We start from the raw sequence: 21107 nt of genomic DNA, 5'->3' as shown, positions 1-21107 counted from the left end.
ACGGCCGAGCTAGCGTCTCACCTGTTAAAGGGTTCCCCTGAGCGCTATCCTCTTCTGAGCGCTGTCCAACGCTTACACCTGCTGAAGCACCATCTGCCTTTACCTCTCTCTCTCTGTGCCCCCGCCAGGATTACTTCAGTGAGGATTTCGGATGTGCGAGTGGATGTCCTACGGCTGTGCTGTGTTTCCCACTCCGTGACTTGGATTACTTCAGTGTGAATTTCGGATGTGCGAGTGGATGTCCTACGGCTGTGCTGTGTTTCCCATTCTGTGACTTTCCCGAAAGGATTCCTCTGCTTCAGTCCAGTTTACAGACATTTCTCATTGTGAATGTTAATCTGCATGTAAACCCCAAAAAGATGCTCAGTCTGTTTTCCCTCCCCTGTTTCACACTGAAGGAGAACTGTGAGAGGTTCAGAGATATAATCCCCCGAAGCTGACACAAAAAGTATGGTATCGTTTGCCAGCAAAGGTTTATACGGCATGTCACATGATCATATCACTGCATGAAAAGAGGTGTATTCGTACTAGGAAACTCCTGTAAACACCACTGATTTTCGGATGTATCTACTAGTTCCACTGAGGGTAAACTTCTAATTCCACCAAGTTAGGAAACTCCCGTAATGATACCAATTCGGATGTATCTTGCTGATGGGATATTCCTGTGGTATATGCAGCCATGGCAAATAATCCCATTGAAGATTTTGTCAGGGGACATTTTCACACCTGCAGAGGTACTGGGATTTCACACCTTTGCACAATTCTAGTGTCCCCATTGGTGTTTAATCTCAACACTGATTGGTTGCTTTTAAAACCCCCTCCCAAAACTCTGACAACTATTGGGACACAACTTTGAAACTTTCCAGTTTAGATTATTTGATTGGTTACACTTTCTATTAAGCCCAACCCAAGCCCTCATAGTTTAGTGACTTGATTGGTTATTTGCCTGCTATGCAGATAGACTACAATCCCCCCCACTATATATATATATATATATATATATATATATATATATATATATTCATATTCATCCCAAAACCCTTAAAAAATAAATAAACTTGAATTGAGTTTGAAATGTTTATTTAATAAAAAACTGAACAATTCACAATTGTCACAATCACAAAATAATATTATACACAAATATTAAAAGTTGCATACATAAACAATACTATTTAAACTCATAAATATACAGACAGAGAAAGCAATATTAGAGTAAAATAAAACAAAATAAAAGCGACAATGAAAACTACATTCAAAGCAGTACAATGTAATGTAGCAGTGGCGGCTCGTGACTGCTCATCCGAGGGGTGCAAATTCAAAATAAGTGTTCGGAGTGTCATGTGTGTTGCTTGTGTTTTTAAAATGTGTTTGTTGCTTCATGTAAACCATGTGCATCACGTGTTTAGTCAAAACACGTGATGCACATACACGCAGAACACATATTTTGAAATTGGGAACCACACAAATGACTGGCTATACATGTTGTGACAGACTTTGCTTCGAGTGCTCACAAAAAAAGTAGTCACCAGCTGCCACTGTAATGTAGTAAATATCTAAATAAAATGAACAACAACTATATTGATCTTGCTTTAAGAAATCAGTCCTACACTGCAAAAAAATGACTTTCTTACATAATATTTCTACTGAAAACGAGACAAAAATACTATTTAAATAAAATGCTTTTTCTTGATGAACAAAATGACTTAATAAAATAAGTCTAGTTTTAGACAAAATAAATAAATGCACACAATTTAAGTGAATTTGTGCTTAAAACAAGCAAAAATATCTGCCAATGGTGTGAGAAAAAATCTTAAGTTTTCTTTTTTCTTAAAAACTTAATTCAAGCACAATTTTCTCACCCCATTGTTATATATTTTTGCTTGTTCAGGCACAAATTTACTTAAATTGTATATTTTTGTCTAAAAACTAGACATTTTCTTAGGTAATTTTGCTCATCAAGAAAATACATCTTGATTTAAGAATTTTTAGTTTTTCTACTAAAAACAAGATAAAAATCCTAAGTTAGAAACTGATTTTTTGCAATGTTGATTCAATTGCAGAGCTCTGTCTTGAAACTATTCAAGAATTTCTCACTGTAAAACCTAAAAGTTAACTAAACTCAAACCATTTAAGAAAACCGGTTGCATTAAACCATTTAAGTTTTAAAACACATGGATTTGAGTACTGTGAACTTAAACAAATTGAGTCACATGCAGTTATGCACTTATATTTAAGTTCACACTAACTAAATATAAGTGCATAATTGCACAAGACTTAAGTTCACAGTACTCAAATGTATGTTTTTTAAAACTTAATGGGTTAAGGCAACCGATTTCCTTAAATGGTTTGAGTTAAGTTAACTGTTAGGTTTTACATTGTAAAGCATATACTTGTCAGCAAACGTAACATTGATGCACCCTCATCTGGACAGACATCTCTTTGGAGCCCTTTGGAAATATAAAAGTACATATAAGTATTTGGCATAATACTAATACACATATACGTATACACATACACACACACGACAAATCAAATGACATAGAATTAAAGTTGTACATTTTAGAAAGTTTACATTAAACCAGTGGTTCTTAACGTTATTTCTGGAGGCCCACTGCCCTGCATGTTTTGTATATCTCTTTTATCTGACAGACGTAGTTCAGTTCATGGAGATCCCTTCTAATGAGCTGATGATTTGAATCAGGTGTGTTAAATAAGGGAGACATACAAAATGTGCAGAGCAGTGGGTCTCCAGGAATAACGTTAAGAACCACTGCATTAAACTGTACAAAGATACAACAATATATGATCAAAGAACTTCTTAATATACATCTTCTTACTTCATTTTCTGTGTTGATGTCCTCAAGAGTCTCTGTGTTGTTCTGCAGCTTCATTACAGTAGGCTACTTCAATATAGTTGTCTATCAAACACAGAATAAAAAAAATAGAATCACATACATTACAACACATCTATTTACGATTTAACCTCTTTAATTTAATAACTTAATTATTAAACTTACATCATTTTGGCCAGATTGCAGTGACATCAATTTCTTCAGTGTCTGGATCAGTCTGATGTTTTAGCTCTCACTGTTACTTCATTATATTTCTCTGGCAAACACAGAATTAAAAATTAAAATCACATATCACAATACATCCGTTTACTATTTAACATGTTTGATTTTAATTTAATGTAATCATTGAATGATTAAACATACATCATCTTTACCCAGAAACCTCTTCATCGTCCACAAAGTTGACCACAGTGTACATGACCTCTGTAAACACAAACATGAATAGACTTCATATTTAAAAAGATGAAGAACAGCAAACATATAACGTTTAAATATATTATGACTCCAAGCTTCTTTACAATTAGCATCTAGGTTCTCTTAAAGTTAAGCTGGCTTTGTTAAAAATCAATATAAAGCTATTAAAACAGTCTTGAAAAATAAGCAGCATCTACCAGAACTGAATGAGCTTTTAAAACAACAAAAGATCGTCTGTATAATTTAAAATAGCAGAGAGACACTTGCTAGCTGCTAACATTTCAAACAAACGAGTTACTGTTGTTTTGTTTGTTTTAAGCAAATAACGTCTCATCTTGGCTTCTTTAAAGTTTTGTTTTTAAAAATTTAAACATCGAATTGATTCTTTTAACAGCCCGGTTTGAATGTAACTTCGCGTATTTTTTAACCTCATGTTTACCGCTGTGTACCACGTATAACCTTAATGTTTTACTGTTTGTGCTTTAAATTCAAACAGTTCTAGTATAAAGACAAAAACGAATCATAGTTAATAACATAATATGAACAAATAGGCAACCGATCAGCGCGATGCAGACAAATGAATTAAATCAAACTTACCTTACTGTTAATGAGCAAACAAACAAACAAGAGACGGAGTAGTCCAGGCAGTAACGGTTCGCGATTTGAATTTTCCGTCAAGTCCATAGGTTGAGCAATCGCACCTGAAGGGTGGGGGCAGATGAGTGGGTGCAGGTGCATTCTGGGAAATGTAGTCCTTTTCTTTAATATACTTTTTTATAATCCGCATTTTCACACTATGCATTGTTCTTTATACTTGATTATTAATACAAAATAAAAAATATTTTTATAAAGTTTATTACGTTTACAAAACATGTTTAGTTGACAAACATGTTAACAGTTATTTGGAATGATGCTCAGATTTCCTTAAATTTAAAATCTTTGTGAATCAGCACCTTCTTGATGAAATACAAAACTCTTTAAACATGCCTCAGGAATTATCTCTGGGTTTAGTGGATTAACTGCTCATCATTGGAAACATTGAACGTATACCTAAATGAATTCTTACTTAAATATAAGTAAATATAAACTAATGCTGAGTTAAGACATGTAACTTACTGAACTTACTTAACTACAACATGAACTCAAATTAATTTATTGTAAATGACTGCATTAACTAACAATGAAAAACATGTCATGTTGTAGTTAATGATGACTCTTCAATATATGATATGCTGTAACTCAGCATTAGTTCATGTTAAAGTAAAAATACATGTATGTCTTTTTTCACTGTGATATATGGACCCTTATTATATTATAAAGTCCCCATCTCTTTTGTTTAAATTGATTGATTGAAGACAAACATTATAATATGTGGTCTGACTTTGTGCAAGCATGCATTATCATATGCTAAAAGTTACCTCCTCAGATAGACTAGAACATTCATTGGTGCCCGAACATTTTCCTTACAAGGGCCAAACCTGACTGAGGGCTGTGGGCCAAAAGTAAATGTTGTTGTGTTATATTAAAATTAAAGTTGCCCTGATAACCCCTAATTTATAATTTTCTAATATTTTAAAAATAAATAAGCAAACATTACTCTGTTTATGCATAACTAATGCAGTTTTATTTTCCAAGGCTTTTTGTAGAAAAAAGAAATCGTTTTGCCAATCAATTTTAAATATCCTTTTCTCTGTGTGCCACTGCCGCAACCTCTTCATTTTTAGCCTATAGTACCCGAGTTCATTAGGTTTCGTGATGCATTTTATACACCTTCAAGTATGCATGAAACATAAAAAAATTAAAGGTCTTTTGTGGGCCAACTTTGGGCACCTCTGGACTAGAAGTACAGTAGCTGACAGGTATCTGCAGATATGTTTACCCGAGTTTGTCAGTCTGTTTCACCCAACATGTTTTGCATCCACATGTGAAAGACTGTCTTTTAGATTATGGACCTGTCTATTGATATTTTTGTTTCTATTTTAAAAGATTTAATGAAATGTTGGGGTAGAATTATAATAACAATAGAAACAATGAACTTCAAATCATGAGACATCAGCAAAAATAAGCAGCTTTACATTTCACTGACTAATTTATCAACATCCTAGCTAGCAAAAATGAGTTACATGATGTCATTTGAACGGCTTCTTTTAAACGATGTATGCAGCATTGAGAGATACGTTCACAATATTCTGACCTAGGGCAGTTGGAGACATGTTTTCAAAGTGTTGGAAATATATATTCTGAAATAATATTTGTTGCATTTCTCTTGAGTCAGAGACATAATTTTCACACATTAAAATGGTAATTGTGTCCATTGAATTTTAGTTATTTTGAATGATGCTTAGTTTCTTAAATAGACTAATTAAATTATATTAATAATAAATATATTTAGAAAACACAGTTTTTATGTACCACAATACTGTATGTGCTGTCTTAAAGAGACATGATTAACCCCCCACCCCACTCAGCTCTGAAAACAAAGAAGACACCTCTACCTGTGGGTCATTAACATATAAAAAGCCCTTCACACCTCACACCCACCGCTCCTCACAACCAGCTGTAAGGATTCCTGGAAACTTCCACCAGTTCCTTTAAACATCCACAAACGTAAGGTTTCTGGATGTTTCACAAGTTTACTTTGGTGTATTACCTTTCCAAGCACTCTGCCTCAAAAATCTGGCAAACCTAAAGTTTAGCAGGGATTTCCCATTCCGTATTTGTCCGTATACAGCTCTTTTCATGCAGTGTATGTTTGACCTACCCGCCCCACTGTCTATCATAAAAGCAACACAAACCCCTATAACAAAGTTATACCTTGGCATGGCTTTAAAACAATCAGATTTGTACAACACAAAGAAAAATGGGAAAATTTTTAAACGAGATGATGCCGGGATAGTATGGTAAAATACGGGAGAATCCCAGGAAAAACGGGAGGGTTAACAAGCATGTTAGCAGTTTGAAGATATAATTTATTTCAGGCCCAGGAGGATCCATAACACAATAAAAACACAGAATAGGAACAATTAATACAAAACAAAACCTACAACAATATTTAGTGTCTAACATTCAGACCAATGGTTTTGCCAATGGTTCCACAGTCAAGAAGAAAATCTGACAAAACTTGGTACAGTGTTAGCCATAACAGAGATTAAGATACCATCATCTGGAAATGGAAAGAGTTTGGCACAACTGCAAACCTACCAAGACATGGCCGTCCACCTAAACTGACAGGCCGTGCAAGGAGAGCATTAATCAGAGAAGCATCCAAGAAGAGGCCCATGGTAACTCAGAGATCCACAGCTCAGGTGGGAGAATCTGTCCACAGGACAACTATTAGTCGTGCAATCCCCAACTCTGGTCTTTATGGAAGAGTGGGCATAGGTTCACCTTCCAGCAAAACAATGACCCTAAACATACAGCCAAAGCTACAATGAAGTGGTTAAGATCAAAGCATATTCATGTGTTAAAATTGCACAGTCATAGTCCAGACCTAAATCCAATTTAGAATCTCTGGCAAGACTTAAAAATCGCTTTAACATTGACATGTGTTTTCTTAAAAATCTATTTGGTTTTTTATTTAGGTATATTTAGAAAACAGGGTCTACTGCCAGATATATTATTTAAGAGATGTAGAACGTAATAAACAGAAAATGATAAATAAAAATAAAAAATAGCTGTCAGAATAACTATAACAAACATTATATCCAAACTATAGGTTACAACGAAGTCCAATATGCACAATCACCTTCCCTTCAAGGTCCGAGTAGTTCAGTCAAGGGATGCCACTTCTGACAACAAATTGATGTGGAAAAAATTCTGAATTTCTATCATTCTTTTATATTTTATTTAAGTGTCAAGATGATAAAGGTCGACACGTTTTCAAGATCCTAGGAGCAATGATCACAGTAAATTTCTGTCTCAAAGCCCTTTCAGGTTGTCCCAGTATTTATAGCTAGAGCTCAACTCTCAGTAATAACAGGGTAATGTTATGGTAATAATTTATTGGTAATTTTATTTTTAAACCACATATGACAAGTAATTACTGTTCAATCTCCAGACAATTACTGTACAGTTTCAGGACAATAACAATGTAAATTGTGTTGATTTAAAGGTATAAAAAATGGTAATAATTGTAGGGAATATATGCTTACTGAAATGATTAATGTTCAAGGTTTACTTTGAAGTAATTTATGTGTAATTACACCAGCCTAATTGTGTTATGAAGTAGTAAACTGTTCATAAGCAAGGTTAGTTTAAAGTTACTTTAAAATGTTGTGGTATATAAACACAGTGATCAAAGAGACTAACTAAATGTGTAATTTCCTTTGTTCAAAATACACAGTGTGTCATTTCATTCATTATCTTATCTGCTGACTCATCTGCTGACTTTCGGTTCCGGTTCAACGCTGTTGCATGATTTAAGTTTGGAACTCTGTCAAGTTTATCGTCTAATCCTATTTTTTACTCTCGTGTTCCTATCTATTTATTACAACTTATTAGTTTATCTCAGGAATACTTTACATTGACATTATTGAATAGTATTACTAATCGAAATTATTTATTACTAGTAACACCCAGTCTTAGTGCCAGCTAACATTAAACAGATGGTAAACAAATGCTAATGTAAATCTGCCTTCCATGCCGATCAAATGGCGGATTTATCTGATGTATGTTTTCCAGACCTGTGCTCACCAGAGCGGAAAGCTGTGGAGAAGCTGCTGCTCGGGTATCATAGATCCAACGTGCAGCATAGCGTGCCTTACATCACCCTGGACCCAGACCTCTGCAAGCGAACAACAGGGCTTAAAGTGAAAAAAAATCCTGAGCCTGAACTTTCTGTGGCTCAGCCAGGACTTTACCAATCCTGTTCTTTCTATAAACCAATTCTATGAGCAACAGCACAGTCATTTTTTTCAACGCAGTACTAGGCTTACTGTGTCAAGAAAATAACATAACATGAAAGTTTGTGCCAACATTTATTGAACTGCTAGCTTTGAAACATGTTAAAAAGTGCATTCACCATTGTTTTCTTTGTAATGTGCAAACAGCATAAAGTGCACTCAACATTGCTCATTCTGAAATGTACAAACATTCTTAGATGCTTTTACAAAAACAGAAAACTTTGCCAACTTAAATAGGCATTTGTATCAATAAGAAAACATACAAAACACAAAAGTGCATCAAAACAATAAATGCACATATCTTAGAAAACTAGTGTAGCGTAATACTGTACTGTATAACAATCTTAGTGCAACTCAAAAGGCTATTTATCATTTGAAATCTAACTTTTCTTCTGTTTTTTTTGCGTTTCTGGGCTGTAAATGAAGTCTTTTAAGCGATCTAAGCATCTTCTTTTCAAGATTTTGACAGAAAGTACTTCAGTTGAATAGGTCATGGCTGCTTTGGGTGGAGAGCAGCTGGCTTTGGACCCAGAGGCGCTGGCTTTGGACTCAGAGGCGCTGGCTTTGGACTCAGAGGCGCTGGCTTTGGACTCAGAGGAGCTGGCTTTGGACTCAGAGGAGCTGGCTTTGGACTCAGAGGCGCTGGCTTTGGACTCAGAGGAGCTGGCTTTGGACTCAGAGGAGCTGGCTTTGGACTCAGAGGAGCTGGCTTTGGACTCAGAGGAGCTGGCTTTGGCTGCAGAATACTGCAAAAAGTGACAAAAAATAAGTCTTAAAATAAAATTGCTTGAATTAGACAAAATGTAGGTTTGCTAATGCAAAAATTTCCTTCAGAATGAGAAATACATTGCAACTGCATTTAAAATAAGACTAAACTGTGAGTCCCATTGGCAAATGTCAACCTGTACTTAAATCAAGATAAAAAACACTTCATTCATGCATTTATTACCTTATATTTCATCATTTGCAGTAAGGAGATGGATTTGGCTGCTGAGGAGCTGGCTTTGGCTGCAGAACACTGCAAAAAGTGACAAAACATAAGTCAAAAATTGCTTGAATTAGGCAACATTTTCTTGATTTGAGTATTTTGACTTTTTAATGGGACAAGCAAAATTGTCCTTTGGATTGAGAAATACATTGCAACTGCACTTGAAATAAGACTAAAAGGTTTGTCCCATCTGCAAATCTTGTTTTAAGACAGTTAAAATGTATTCAATTCAAGATAAAAAAAACACTTAATTCAAGCATTTATTACCTTATATTTCATCATTTGCAGTGAAGAGCCGGCACTGGGTGCAGAAGTGCTGGCACTGGGTGCAGACGTGCTGGCACTGGGTGCAGACGTGCTGGCACTGGGTGCAGACGTGCTGGCACTGGGTGCAGACGTGCTGGCACTGGGTGCAGAAGTGCTGGCACTGGGTGCAGAAGTGCTGGCACTGGGTGCAGAAGTGCTGGCACTGGGTGCAGAAGAGCTGGCACTGGGTGCAGAAGAGCTGGCTCTGGGTGCAGAAGAGCTGGCTCTGGGTGCAGAAGAGCTGGCTCTGGGTGCAGAAGAGCTGGCACTGGGTGCAGAAGAGCTGGCACTGGGTGCAGAAGAGCTGGCACTGGGTGCAGAAGAGCTGGCTCTGACTGCTTCACTCAGTTTTTTCATTGCCTCTGCCTGATTCCTTTCCTTTTTCCTATTCAGGTGTGTCTGATAAGTTTGATATGCCACCAGACATGTTCTCCTCATTGGTTGATCTATTGTCATATTTGCAGCAGTCATCCGTCTTGCTTTTAAACTGGATTTGACTATTGCCAGGCCCTCATACGTTTCAATATTCATGCAACACCTCAAAAATGTCGTCCATTTGATTGAAAGATCCCTCAACCAAAGGTCCTGTAAATAAGCTAAGTAAAGCTTTTACCAGCATGTTAAGGACTGGATATCTCTGATCTCCCTCATCATTTTTCATAGCCACAATGGGGCTCCACCAACCAACATCTAAACTCATTTCCTCATCTTTATATAGATGAGCACGGGCAACCAGTTCACCATCAATTTGATAGGCCCGTACTTCCTCATTGAGTTTCCCTAGGTCTTCTGGTGCCACAACATTTGGCAAAGCCCTGCCTATTGTAAGAAATGCAGTGCAAACTGAGTCCTCCTGCAATAAAGCTGGACTGAGTGCTGACAGTAATGTGATTATTTTATTATTCAGTGGAAGGTTTTTTTAGCAGAAATGCTGCTGCTCTGATGTATCCTTCTCTCAGACTAGAATAGATACTTGGAACCCATAGCTTTTTCTCCAATCGTGCTTTGTTCAGTTTAGAGAAGCAGAATTGTCCAACAGAGAACCTTTTGTCCGACAAGTGCAAGTCTCTGCAATGAACATCGACCTTTAGGATGTCTTTTGCACTTAGGCCAATGGACTCAGGCTTCATGAACTTACTGAGCAGCTCTCTAACCAAAGCCACCATCTCTGTGTGAAGTAAGTGCACCATTGGTTTCTCATATTGAAGTTTTTTGAGGAAACTTTGGAATGTTGGGAGAACTCCTGTACACAAAAGAGGAGATTTTAATTAAACATCATTATAAAATAAGAATTAGTTAATAAACATACATATTCTACACTAGAAAAATATAATGACTCAAAACTGATGTTCATGGACATTTGTAGTGAGTTCCAATTCGTTATATGCAGAATAAAATACTTAAAATGTAACAAGCACAAACAAAATTCTAAAAGTGAATAATCATCCTCATTCAGTGCCTTAAGTTCCAAGTATTCTTACATTTATGTACATTTAGTCATATACACTTTCTTAAAATACCTCTGAAGATGTCGATCACTACTCTCATTCTTTCATGGTCTGTAAAAAGCACTAATAATCGTGACTTCCTGTCTTTGTTTGCCTGTGTTCGGTAGGCTTTGGCTTGTTGCTGTTGCAGAAATTTTATTCTTGCCCTTTCCTCAACTGACACTGCATTTCTCTCCAGTACTTCAGCTAGCAACCATCTGAAGCAAAAACATGTATCCCTGATTAATTAATATGCCAAATCCTAGTAAGAAAGTCAGTAAACAAAGTAAAACATTAATTATTTTCCAAAATTATACATAAAGTAAAAAATAATATTACCTGTAGTTATGTTCTTCATCTGGTGGAATAAGATGGTAGTAATAGACAACCAAGGCATCCATGACTTCATCCACCCTGTTGCATACATCAAGCATCTGTAGAAACCGGCTGCCGATTGGTCGGACCAAGCTCTTTTGGGGTTTGTGCAAGAGACTTTGGTATTCTGAAAAGATCTCTTTTTGCTTTGGAGACTTTTCAATGTCATAATAAATATCTGAACAAAAGTCCTGTACTTCTGTCCCAAATGGATTAAGTAGGGCTTTAGCGCTGTTTGAGACCATATGAACGGTGTCTCCTGATATGTCTAGTAGACAGGGATTTTTTTTGCGTACATAGGCCTCCACGCCCCCTTCTTTCCACGCATGACAGCACAGTTGTCCATAAGGATACTTATTACTTGCTTCCATTCAAGTTTGTATGAAGCTAAAATATCCCCTAGCTCTTCCATAAGAATAGGAGCTGTTGCCACATTTACCATTTTGCTTGCCAAATGCTGTGTTGTTATCGTTTCACTTTCCTCGTCGAAAAATCTGACCAACACATTTAATATTCTGTCTACATTGTTGTTTGTTGACTCGTCAATGTCCAGAGAAAACACAGTTTTTTCGAGTTTGTCCGAAAGATTTTTTTTTAAATTGTAAAGCGAGGCCGTGTGTATTTAAATAGCTTACTTGCTGGTTCGACAGAGACAGTTTAGACAAAGCAGTTTTGTCCTCGGCCAACTTTTTACATAGATCCACAAGCGGTTGTGAAATTGTGAACGACAAGTCGTGTTGAGATATAAATGCACACAGTCTTAACTTTTGCTCACATACACGGTCAGTAAAAGAGGTAAAAGGAGTTGCCGTAGTTTCTGCTCCAGGTAACGTGGTCGTATGCTGTAGACTGCGCACAGAAGCTCTGTGCGTCTTATCTCCATCGTGACGTACAAGTGTTTTTTACCGCTAGTGGCATAGTGAAGTTTTTTGTGGCAAACTAGGCAAAAACAAGCTCCAGGCTCCGGAATTTTGCTGCACCACGTCCCCAAAGCCTTCCCGTCCTGTCGTTTTTCCTCAAGCCATGCCCAGCGCCACTTGTTTTTTACTTTCTTTTCCAACGCCGCTGTACTTTGTCCTGGTTTAATAAACTCCATTCTCCATCCTCCCTAGCGTGTACAAGTGAACTGCGTTTCACTTCCTGCGCAAGACCCGCCCTCCTCTCTAGCAATTGGCTAAGACAACCTAATATCATGCTCCCATTGGCTGTGACTCTTGAATCAAGGTGGTAGGTTGAAGGGGACCGGTTTTTTATTACCGGCTCGTTTTTTCAAATTTACATGCGCGGTAGGCGTGCTCATAATAGAAAGTGACGCGCTCGTTTTTTTCAAGCGCGTTCGCGGCCGAAAGTGCTTCTGACTGTACGTTAATTTGCAGCCTGACAAATAAATTTTGCCTGCGCCGGAGGCCGGACCTGCCCTCAAGCCGGAAATCCGGCCCCCGGCCGGAGTACTTTAAGCCCTGGAACAAAGCAAATGAGGACCTCATCACCCATGTGATCCAGCTTCACGGACCATGTTTGGGTGAGTGGAGACTTCACTGCCCAGCATGAAAGCGGTAAGACTACTCTTGTTATAGTGACCTAAATTTCATGCCACATGTATAGTTTAGCTTCTTCTGTCAGGAAAGATGGTTTCACATGCGCTAAGTGTAATAAAGTAGTAAGGCTGATGGAGAAGGTTTTAGTGTTGAACAACTTAAGTCATTTACAATAAAAGAGATCTCAAAAGTAATACAATCATAGTAATCATTGTCGTCTTGTTTAGACCCTGTTCCCACAAAATTACTAAAAAAGTTATTTCCTGGAGTGTCATACCCAGTACTAAATATATTTAACTCATCGCTAGAACTAGGATACGTTTCAAAAGCTTTCAAACTGGCAGTTAGTAGATCGCTCATTAAAAGAAACGTTCCTCGAACAGCTTTTTAATTTTAGACCAATCTCAAATCTCCCTTTTCTTTTTAAAATATTAGAAAAAGTAGTCAACTATGCGCATTCTTAGTGAAAAGTAGTACGTATGAAAAGTTCCAATCATGATTCAGGCCCCTCATCTCAATTCTTATAAGACAAACTTGAAATGGCAAATGATTTGAATGATTTTTATTGCAGATTTGATTTTCATGATTTTATAGCTGAACAGGAACTGGTTCATAAAGAAATCAGTAGTATGAGGTGTATGGACATTGACATTTCTATAGATTATGTTAAGTCTTACTTTAGACATGTGAATCCCCGTAATGCTAGTGGGCCGGATGGTTTAAGCAGTAGGACATTAAGAGTGAGTGCAAATCAGCTGGCACAGCCCTTTCAAAGGATGTTCCAGCTGTCAATAGACACTGGTGTAGTACCTTGTCTATGGAAAAAATCTTTGAGCGTGCCTGTACCCAAAAACAATAAACCTAGGGAACTTAATGACCTGCGCCCTGTTGCCCTAACATCTACAGTAATGAAATGTAATAATAAAATGTAAACAAAATAATCCTGAAACAGCTTTTAGTGGAGGTTACTCCATCCCTAGACCCAAACCAATTTGCATATCGTGCAGAAAGAGGGGTTAAAGATGCACTGCTGACTTTGACCAACAACATATATGAGCACCTTGAACAGGCAGAGAGTCTTGTTAAGATCGTGTTCATAGACTTCAGCAGTGCCTTTAATACGATCCAACCCTACCTGATTGTAAAAAAATTGGTACACCTGGGGGGTTAACCAAAGATTAGTTATGTGGATTCTTGACTTTCTGATGAACCGTAGTCAATAGGTTAAATTCAATTCATGTGTCTCATCATTGAAAGCCATAAACACAGAGGTACCACAAGGGTGCGTTTTGTCCCCCATTCTGTACACCTTATATACTAATAACTGCCAAGCAACCTCCTCAAACCACACCTTTTTAAAATACGCTGATGATTCAGCATTAGTGGGTTTTGTAAAACCTAATACTGCATCCCTAGATGTTTTTGAGAGAGAGGTGCAGGGTTTTATTAATTGGTGTACAGATAATTTCCTTGTGGTTAACGCAAAGAAAACAAAGAAATTGATCATAGATTTAAATAAACATGGAACAGTAGGTATTTTGTGCCAACAGCAATTAGACTGTACAACAATAGAATCAAAAACTCTTAGGCATTTTAAAATATGAGCATACTGTGTATATCAGCACTCAGATAGTTTTAGTTTATTTTTTTATATATGCTTGTCATGTTTCTGCAGTGTTTATTGTTTTGTTTGTCTGGATCTTGTTCTTTAATGTTTTAATGTCTTCTGTATTTATGTTTTTATTGTTAGGCAGAAGGCTGTTTAACAATGAGCGTGTAAGGTGACCATATGAATTTCTACCTGTGGATAATAAAGTTTACCTTGACCTTGACCATAGCACAGAGATAGCACTGCTTAGAGTTACAAATGACCTCCTTTTAAAATCTGATTGTGGTGAAATCTCAATTCTTATATTACTAGACCTTAGTGTAGCCTTTGACACAGTAGATCACACAATCTTACTCGACAGACTAGAAAACTATGTTGGCATCAGTGGTCAGGGGCCTCATTTATAAAATCTAGCGTATAAATCGTCTTAAATTTGATGCAAGATCATTTCTGAAATTTGCGTACGTGAGATTCAGTGAAAACAGACGTACGCACAAAAAACATGCGTACGCCTCTTTACCCAGATGAGAGATCTATAAATCGCAAATGATCTTAAAATTGAGCGCAGCTGAACAGTTTTAGATCTCCGCCTTCTAAATGCCTCCTAATTAATATCATTACAATATAAAAGAGCACAGGTCAGTGTCCGATTTCCTATGTTGAAAATGCCGAGTACAAAGAAAAAAAACTTTACTGAGCCCGAAATTGATGTCCTGCTGGCGGAGGTTGAGGTTCGTGCGGGGACGCTTTTTGGAAGCCTGTCCAGTGGGATTTCAAACAAAACCAAGTATGTGGCATGGCAATGTGTAGCGCAGGCTGTGAACGAGGTAGGGGGGCAACAAAGGTCCCTTAAAGAAATTAAAAAAAATGGTCTGACTTAAAACTAAATTCCAAAAAGCGTGTTGCTCGTCACAGAAGAAATGTGCAGGCTACGGGAGGTGGAAGTGGCACTTTACCCCTCACACCGGAGGATAACCGTATAGCTGCCATAATTGGTGAGAGTGCTGTTGTTGGCAATTTTGCAGAAGGTGATACAGATCTTTTGTCTGCACAAGCTTCAGAAGTTATGTTTTGTGATAAGTTATAGAATATCGAAACTGAGTGTGTTTTTATTTATTGAACTTTATTGTTGTAGATGAAGATGAACAAATACAAAGAAAAAACGCTGCTGGAAGATCGGTCTCCCAAATTGCGACTGCGACAGCAACAAGCAACACTCCTGTTCAGGATGAATCTCCGATGCCTTCAAAGTCGAGCTTTCCTAGCCAGGGGAGAGTGCTATCTTCGGCCGTCCTGCAATTACAAAAAGAGCTGAATCAGTCAGTTTCCGAGGTTGTGACTGAACTGCGGCAAGTGCGTCAGTCTTTAGTTGAAATAAACCAAACTCTGTTCGGTCTGGTTGATTGTTTAAAAAAAACGGTGTGTGTGAATAAAGTATTTAAAACTTAAAATTCTCAAAGTTTGATTCTCTACTGCTTCATGTAATTCGCATAGCTGTATAGAAAAACTTAAACTGGTATAATAGAAAACATGAACAATAAAAATGGCCTAGCTACTGCATGGTGTGGTGTAATAAAAAATGTTTTAGTCTTACCTGTTGAAATAGCCTGTGGATTACCTGCCGTCTTCTCATTATTGCAACAGCATGTGCATTCCAATTAGCGGGTAGTGGAGGGGGATCTTCTGGTACATCCATGCGCATTTCCTCTTCTGGCAGCTCAATCCCATAAACCAAGCAGATATTGTGCAGAGCACAACAAGCCAAAATAATTTTACACACTTTACTTGGATCGTATAGTAGTCTCCAGCCCGATGCTTCCAGAAATCGCCACCTTCCCTTCAATAGCCCAATTGTGCGCTACACGACCGACCGGGCGCAGGCATGGGCCATGTTATAGTGGACCTCCTCAGCTGTATGTGGCTGCGCTAGACGGGTGAGAAGCCATGGCTTCAGAGGATAACCTCTGTCACCTATAATTACAGAGAATTATTTCTGAACGTGAAAATTGAATAACCGCCAAACACAGTTATTTAGCCTACCTAGAAGCCATCCATCTCTACCTGCTCCTGCCTCCAAACGATTTCCCACGCTGCTATTGCGCACAATGAAGGAGTCGTGCGTCGACCCTGCCCATCTTGCAACTGCATTAATAATTGCCATACGAGCATTGCAAATTAGCTGTACATTAATTGAATGGTAGTTTTTCCTATTAACATACACATATTCTTGCGCATAAGGTGCTCGTATGGCAACGTGAGTGCAGTCTACTACACCCAACACATTGGGGAATCCTGTTTGGCGCATGAAATCATCTATAACCTGTTGCTGCTCCACGGCAGTGTATGGGAACTTTATGTAGCGAGCGGACAATCGGATAATGTCTTGAAGCACAGCTGGCATAAGTCTGCTTACAGAGGGCTGAGATATTCCTGATCGGTCACCAATCTCTCTTTGAAATGTTCCTATGGCAAGGAACCCAAGAACAGAGAGCACCTGTATCTCCACAGGTATGGCATGGTTGCAGTTGGTGCTTCTTTGTACAGTATATTAAGTCTTATCTGTGCACAAAGATGTAACAGTGCAGCCCTTGGCAAACGGTACCTGCTTATCAGCCACTCATCATCATATGCTAAGAAATCTTGTTTATGATGCTTTTTCTGTCAGCTCTGCTGCTTCCTAAGCGGATATTTATAATCTTATTAGAAATCTAGATCTTTTCTAGAAATTTTATTTTGGTGCGCTGTAGAGCTGTTCCGAATACCATTTTTTGAGCTTCGAAGCTCTAGTAGAAATCAAATCGAATATTCGAAGCTTCGGAAGGAGGGACTGAACATATTTTTCTCTTTAATAAAGGCAGGAATCTCTGTGTGTGTATGCGTGTGTGTCTGTCTGTCTACAGTTTTATTATGTGGCGGATGTGTTGCTGCGGACCCAGGGGAGTGTAGTGCCTTTCTTTTTTGTGCAATATGTACACGTGACACGTTAAGAATTAATAAACTTTAAAAATACTACAGAACAGCGCAAGCTGGAAGCGGCGTGCCTGTCACGCGTCCTGCGTTAACAGCATTAGTGAAAAAAACACAAGAGCAATACTTTTAATAAGCCTAGCCCAACATTTTTCTAACAAACAAACATTCCCGTATCAGAAATTAGCAGCACAGTAATTACTGACCACGTAAAGGGTAGGCTATTTAAATAAAACAACGAAAATATATAAACGAAGTTCAACAAACTGTAATAAGACGGTAGAATACTATAAAATCAAGTTTATTTTTAAAACTTACACCATCCAATATGTTTTTTCATCAGTAGAACAATAAAGAAGATATTTTGCAGAAACCCCAGTGCTCTGTAATGCAAGTCAGCCGATTCGCACACTTTAAGAGCTAAAGCATATCCAATACAAAAGTAATCCCCCATAACTCCGTGTGACATATTGACGTCTTGTGAAGCAAATCAATCAGTTTTTGCAAGAAACTGAACGTTATTTACAACACTATTAGTGTGAATGCCAAAGCAGGAAGCGCGCTTTCCGTTCGAGGCGATCTCTTCCACTGGTGGCGTTTGGTGGCTGTTTACTATGGATGTTGGTCTCTCTGCGCCCCCTATAGAGCGGGAGCGTGAAGCGCACTTCCTGCTTGGCAAAAGCTCTGCATTAACGCTGTAATATATATATATATATATATATATATATATATATATATATATATATATATATATATATATATATATATATATATATATATATATGGGCCATTCTACCGAATTGGTGCAAATTGACACTTCAAAACTTCTTGAAAAAAGTGTGTTTTATCCTGAAAGCTTTGTAGTCATAAACATAGTAGAACATCTAAGGAACACTAATCTACTGATTGGACACTTTAGTTTCCTAGCATGTTTTTATACAGTTTCAAAATGTTTTCTCTCCCCCAAAATTTGTCACTACCGAAACACAACAACATTTAATATAAAAATTTGGTTTTTAATAGCCTATTCTGATTTTCTTTACATTAACCTTCTAAATATATATTTTTACATTTTTTTTAAAGACAGTGTCATGGTTATATTGATTAGAAATATTATTTTAACAAAACTATAAGAGTGGTTCATCAAATTAAATGCATTTTGAAAGCAATATTTCTCTGTAATTGCCATACATGCACTGATACAGTTTTCAAATTCAAGGATTCATTAGTTTAAATTTTTATCTAACTAAATAAAATTATGTCATCTTTTCTGATAACAAAACCTATTTTATTTTTCCAGAACATTATTTGTTTCGGTCGTGACATCAAATGTTTGGTAGTGACGACCATATTGGATTGTCCATATTAAGTAATTAGTTAGTCAAAATGGTTGGCATTATGCAGTCAAAACATACAGCACAAAGAATATCTAATGCAACACAACTTAAAAGCACTTTGCACTGAAATTACGTGGAAGAGATGGCGAATTGTTCAGACCTTGAAGGGATGCAAGATGCTGTGTTGATTTTCACATCTCTTGAGAAAAAGATGACAATGTATGTCCATATAAAACTTCAGGCCCACAGTATAAACTACAGAATTTTGTGTGTGTGCAGCCATGTCCATCTGTAATGTTGGTGTACACATGTGTGCCTGTTTTTCCATTACACATTCTAACTTCTCTAAACCTCCTTAACTGATTCTCTTTTTGCTGAGTTTGACTTTTTTGAGTTTGAATTAAACTTAATTTTTTATTTGATTTGAGGTAGGTTGAATACATTTTCATATAAAAGAACTAGTGATAGACCGATATATCGGCCGATTTTTGCGAGTTTTATGTGTATTGGCATTGGCCGATTTGTGGCTGCTGTGTTCACCGAGTTTTTCCGGCATTATTTACAGACAGAAATATAGTTTTTTAAGTTCAATAAATGTTACTTTTTTAAATTGAGACTTATAAAAATGACACGATGATGCCAAATGTTACAAGTAAACTAAGTGAGCAAAAGAAGTATCGGCTCAAGAAAATAGGCTCTCTCAGTCTTTCCGCTCTACTTTCATCTTTCCATCTATGCATGTTGGTGATTCCTCTCTCTCTGTAGCTATCTCTACAAATTAACCAAAGATATTTACATTTACATTATTAGTGTGAGCCTGCCCTGTCTACACTTAACAATGACATGTCAAATTACAATGATACTGATATGTGCTATCTGTTATGTCAATTATATAAAGCAATCAGTCAAAGTCCAGGTAAATTGGCGCAGAAAGTTTTCCTAGAGACCAGAGGTAGAATCATATAGCCTTCATTTATATCAATAATGAGTCAAGCTACTACTGTATGAATTAATTAAATTAATCTGGCCTAGTTCATTTTATCTTAGTTTGTAGTCCTAGTCAAATCACATACAACATTACAGAAATATGACTGACAAATTATTTGTACTGAAAAAGAATATACGTATGTGCACTTGAAAGTTTCTATTTATTTATTACAATAAAGAAATACATGTTATTTTGTCACTACCGAAACAATCACGTCACAACCGAAATGTCAACAAATGTTTCGGTTGTGACTGTTTCGGTAGTGACTATTTAAGCTAACTTTGATCCTACTGCTAAGATGCTAATCAGTACGTAGTTAGCTAGCACAGTTTTCGACATTGAAACATGAGTAAAACCTAAATGACCAGTAGAAAAAATCAAAAAAACTTAATTAATCATTGAAAATGTGTGATCGTAGTGACATTCATAAATGTCACACACTGATTTCCAAACTTTTGATCACATTTACTTCAAAACCATGGGACTGATCTAATCACCATGTCACCACAAGGGAGAGAGGCACAGTTTCTGGTTCAAAATGGAGGGGAGTGGCTTAATGCATTATTATACAGTATTATTGACCAAACTATGCAATGTTTCGGTAGTGACGTGAAAATTCGGGACAGTGTTTTTTTTACATGATTTTTACTGAAAATATCCAATAAATATATTTTTGGTTTTAATTAACAAAAGTATTCAAAATGATACTTCTTAAAACAATGATAAAAAAATAAAAAAAAATTATTTCATATTTTTTTCCTATGGTGAAATTCAGACCTTGGGGTTTGGGACAACCACCTTTCAATTGAAAGCACCATATAAATGATGATATTTTATATATAAAGCCTGCAGCTACCTCAAATATTACTTTGGGTTTTGATTGCTATTTGCTTATATTTTTTTATTATCAAACATTTTCCTACATTAATGCTTTTTAAATTAGTTTTTTGGTTCCGGGACAGCAATTTGCACGAATTCGATAGAATGGCCCATATTCGAAACTCAAAACTGAAAATCGAATGTCAATCCACAGTCCCACTGGTCCAGCCCTAGTCCGCTGGCTACTGAATGCATTGGCCGTGCACATGTGCAACTTATAGGGGATATTTAATGTTTTGTACATATGTTTTACATTTTTAGCAAAAAATAGCTTGTGATTAAACATCATTTGGCGAACCCCCTGGGGTCTCTTTGATCACTCTAAAAAATATTGGGTTGTTTTTAACCCAGGGCTGGGTAACTATTGCACAGAATGACCCAAATAATGGGTTGTTTCAACATGATTGAATAATGGTCATTTTAACCCAGAGATGTGTTCTGTCCAATAGTTACCCAGCCCTGGGTT

General features: G+C 37.0%; 1 long non-coding RNA gene across 1 annotated transcript; it reads right to left on the bottom strand.

Annotated features, from left to right (window-relative positions):
- Positions 1-1073: 1073 nt before the first annotated feature.
- Positions 1074-3938, bottom strand: LOC135770528 (uncharacterized). The gene is made up of 5 exons (XR_010542674.2): positions 3864-3938; positions 3216-3275; positions 3018-3108; positions 2838-2918; positions 1074-2447 (listed from the first exon to the last, which is right to left on the bottom strand). It is a non-coding gene; the product is annotated as an uncharacterized lncRNA (long non-coding RNA).
- Between the last annotated feature and the right edge of the window lie 17169 nt (positions 3939-21107).

Source organism: Paramisgurnus dabryanus, chromosome 8 (genome assembly GCF_030506205.2).
Source record: "Paramisgurnus dabryanus chromosome 8, PD_genome_1.1, whole genome shotgun sequence".
In the NCBI taxonomy this organism is placed as follows: Eukaryota; Metazoa; Chordata; class Actinopteri; order Cypriniformes; family Cobitidae; genus Paramisgurnus; species Paramisgurnus dabryanus.
The sequence above is the reverse complement of the archived record's forward strand: the minus strand, read 5'-3'. Positions and strand labels throughout refer to the sequence as shown.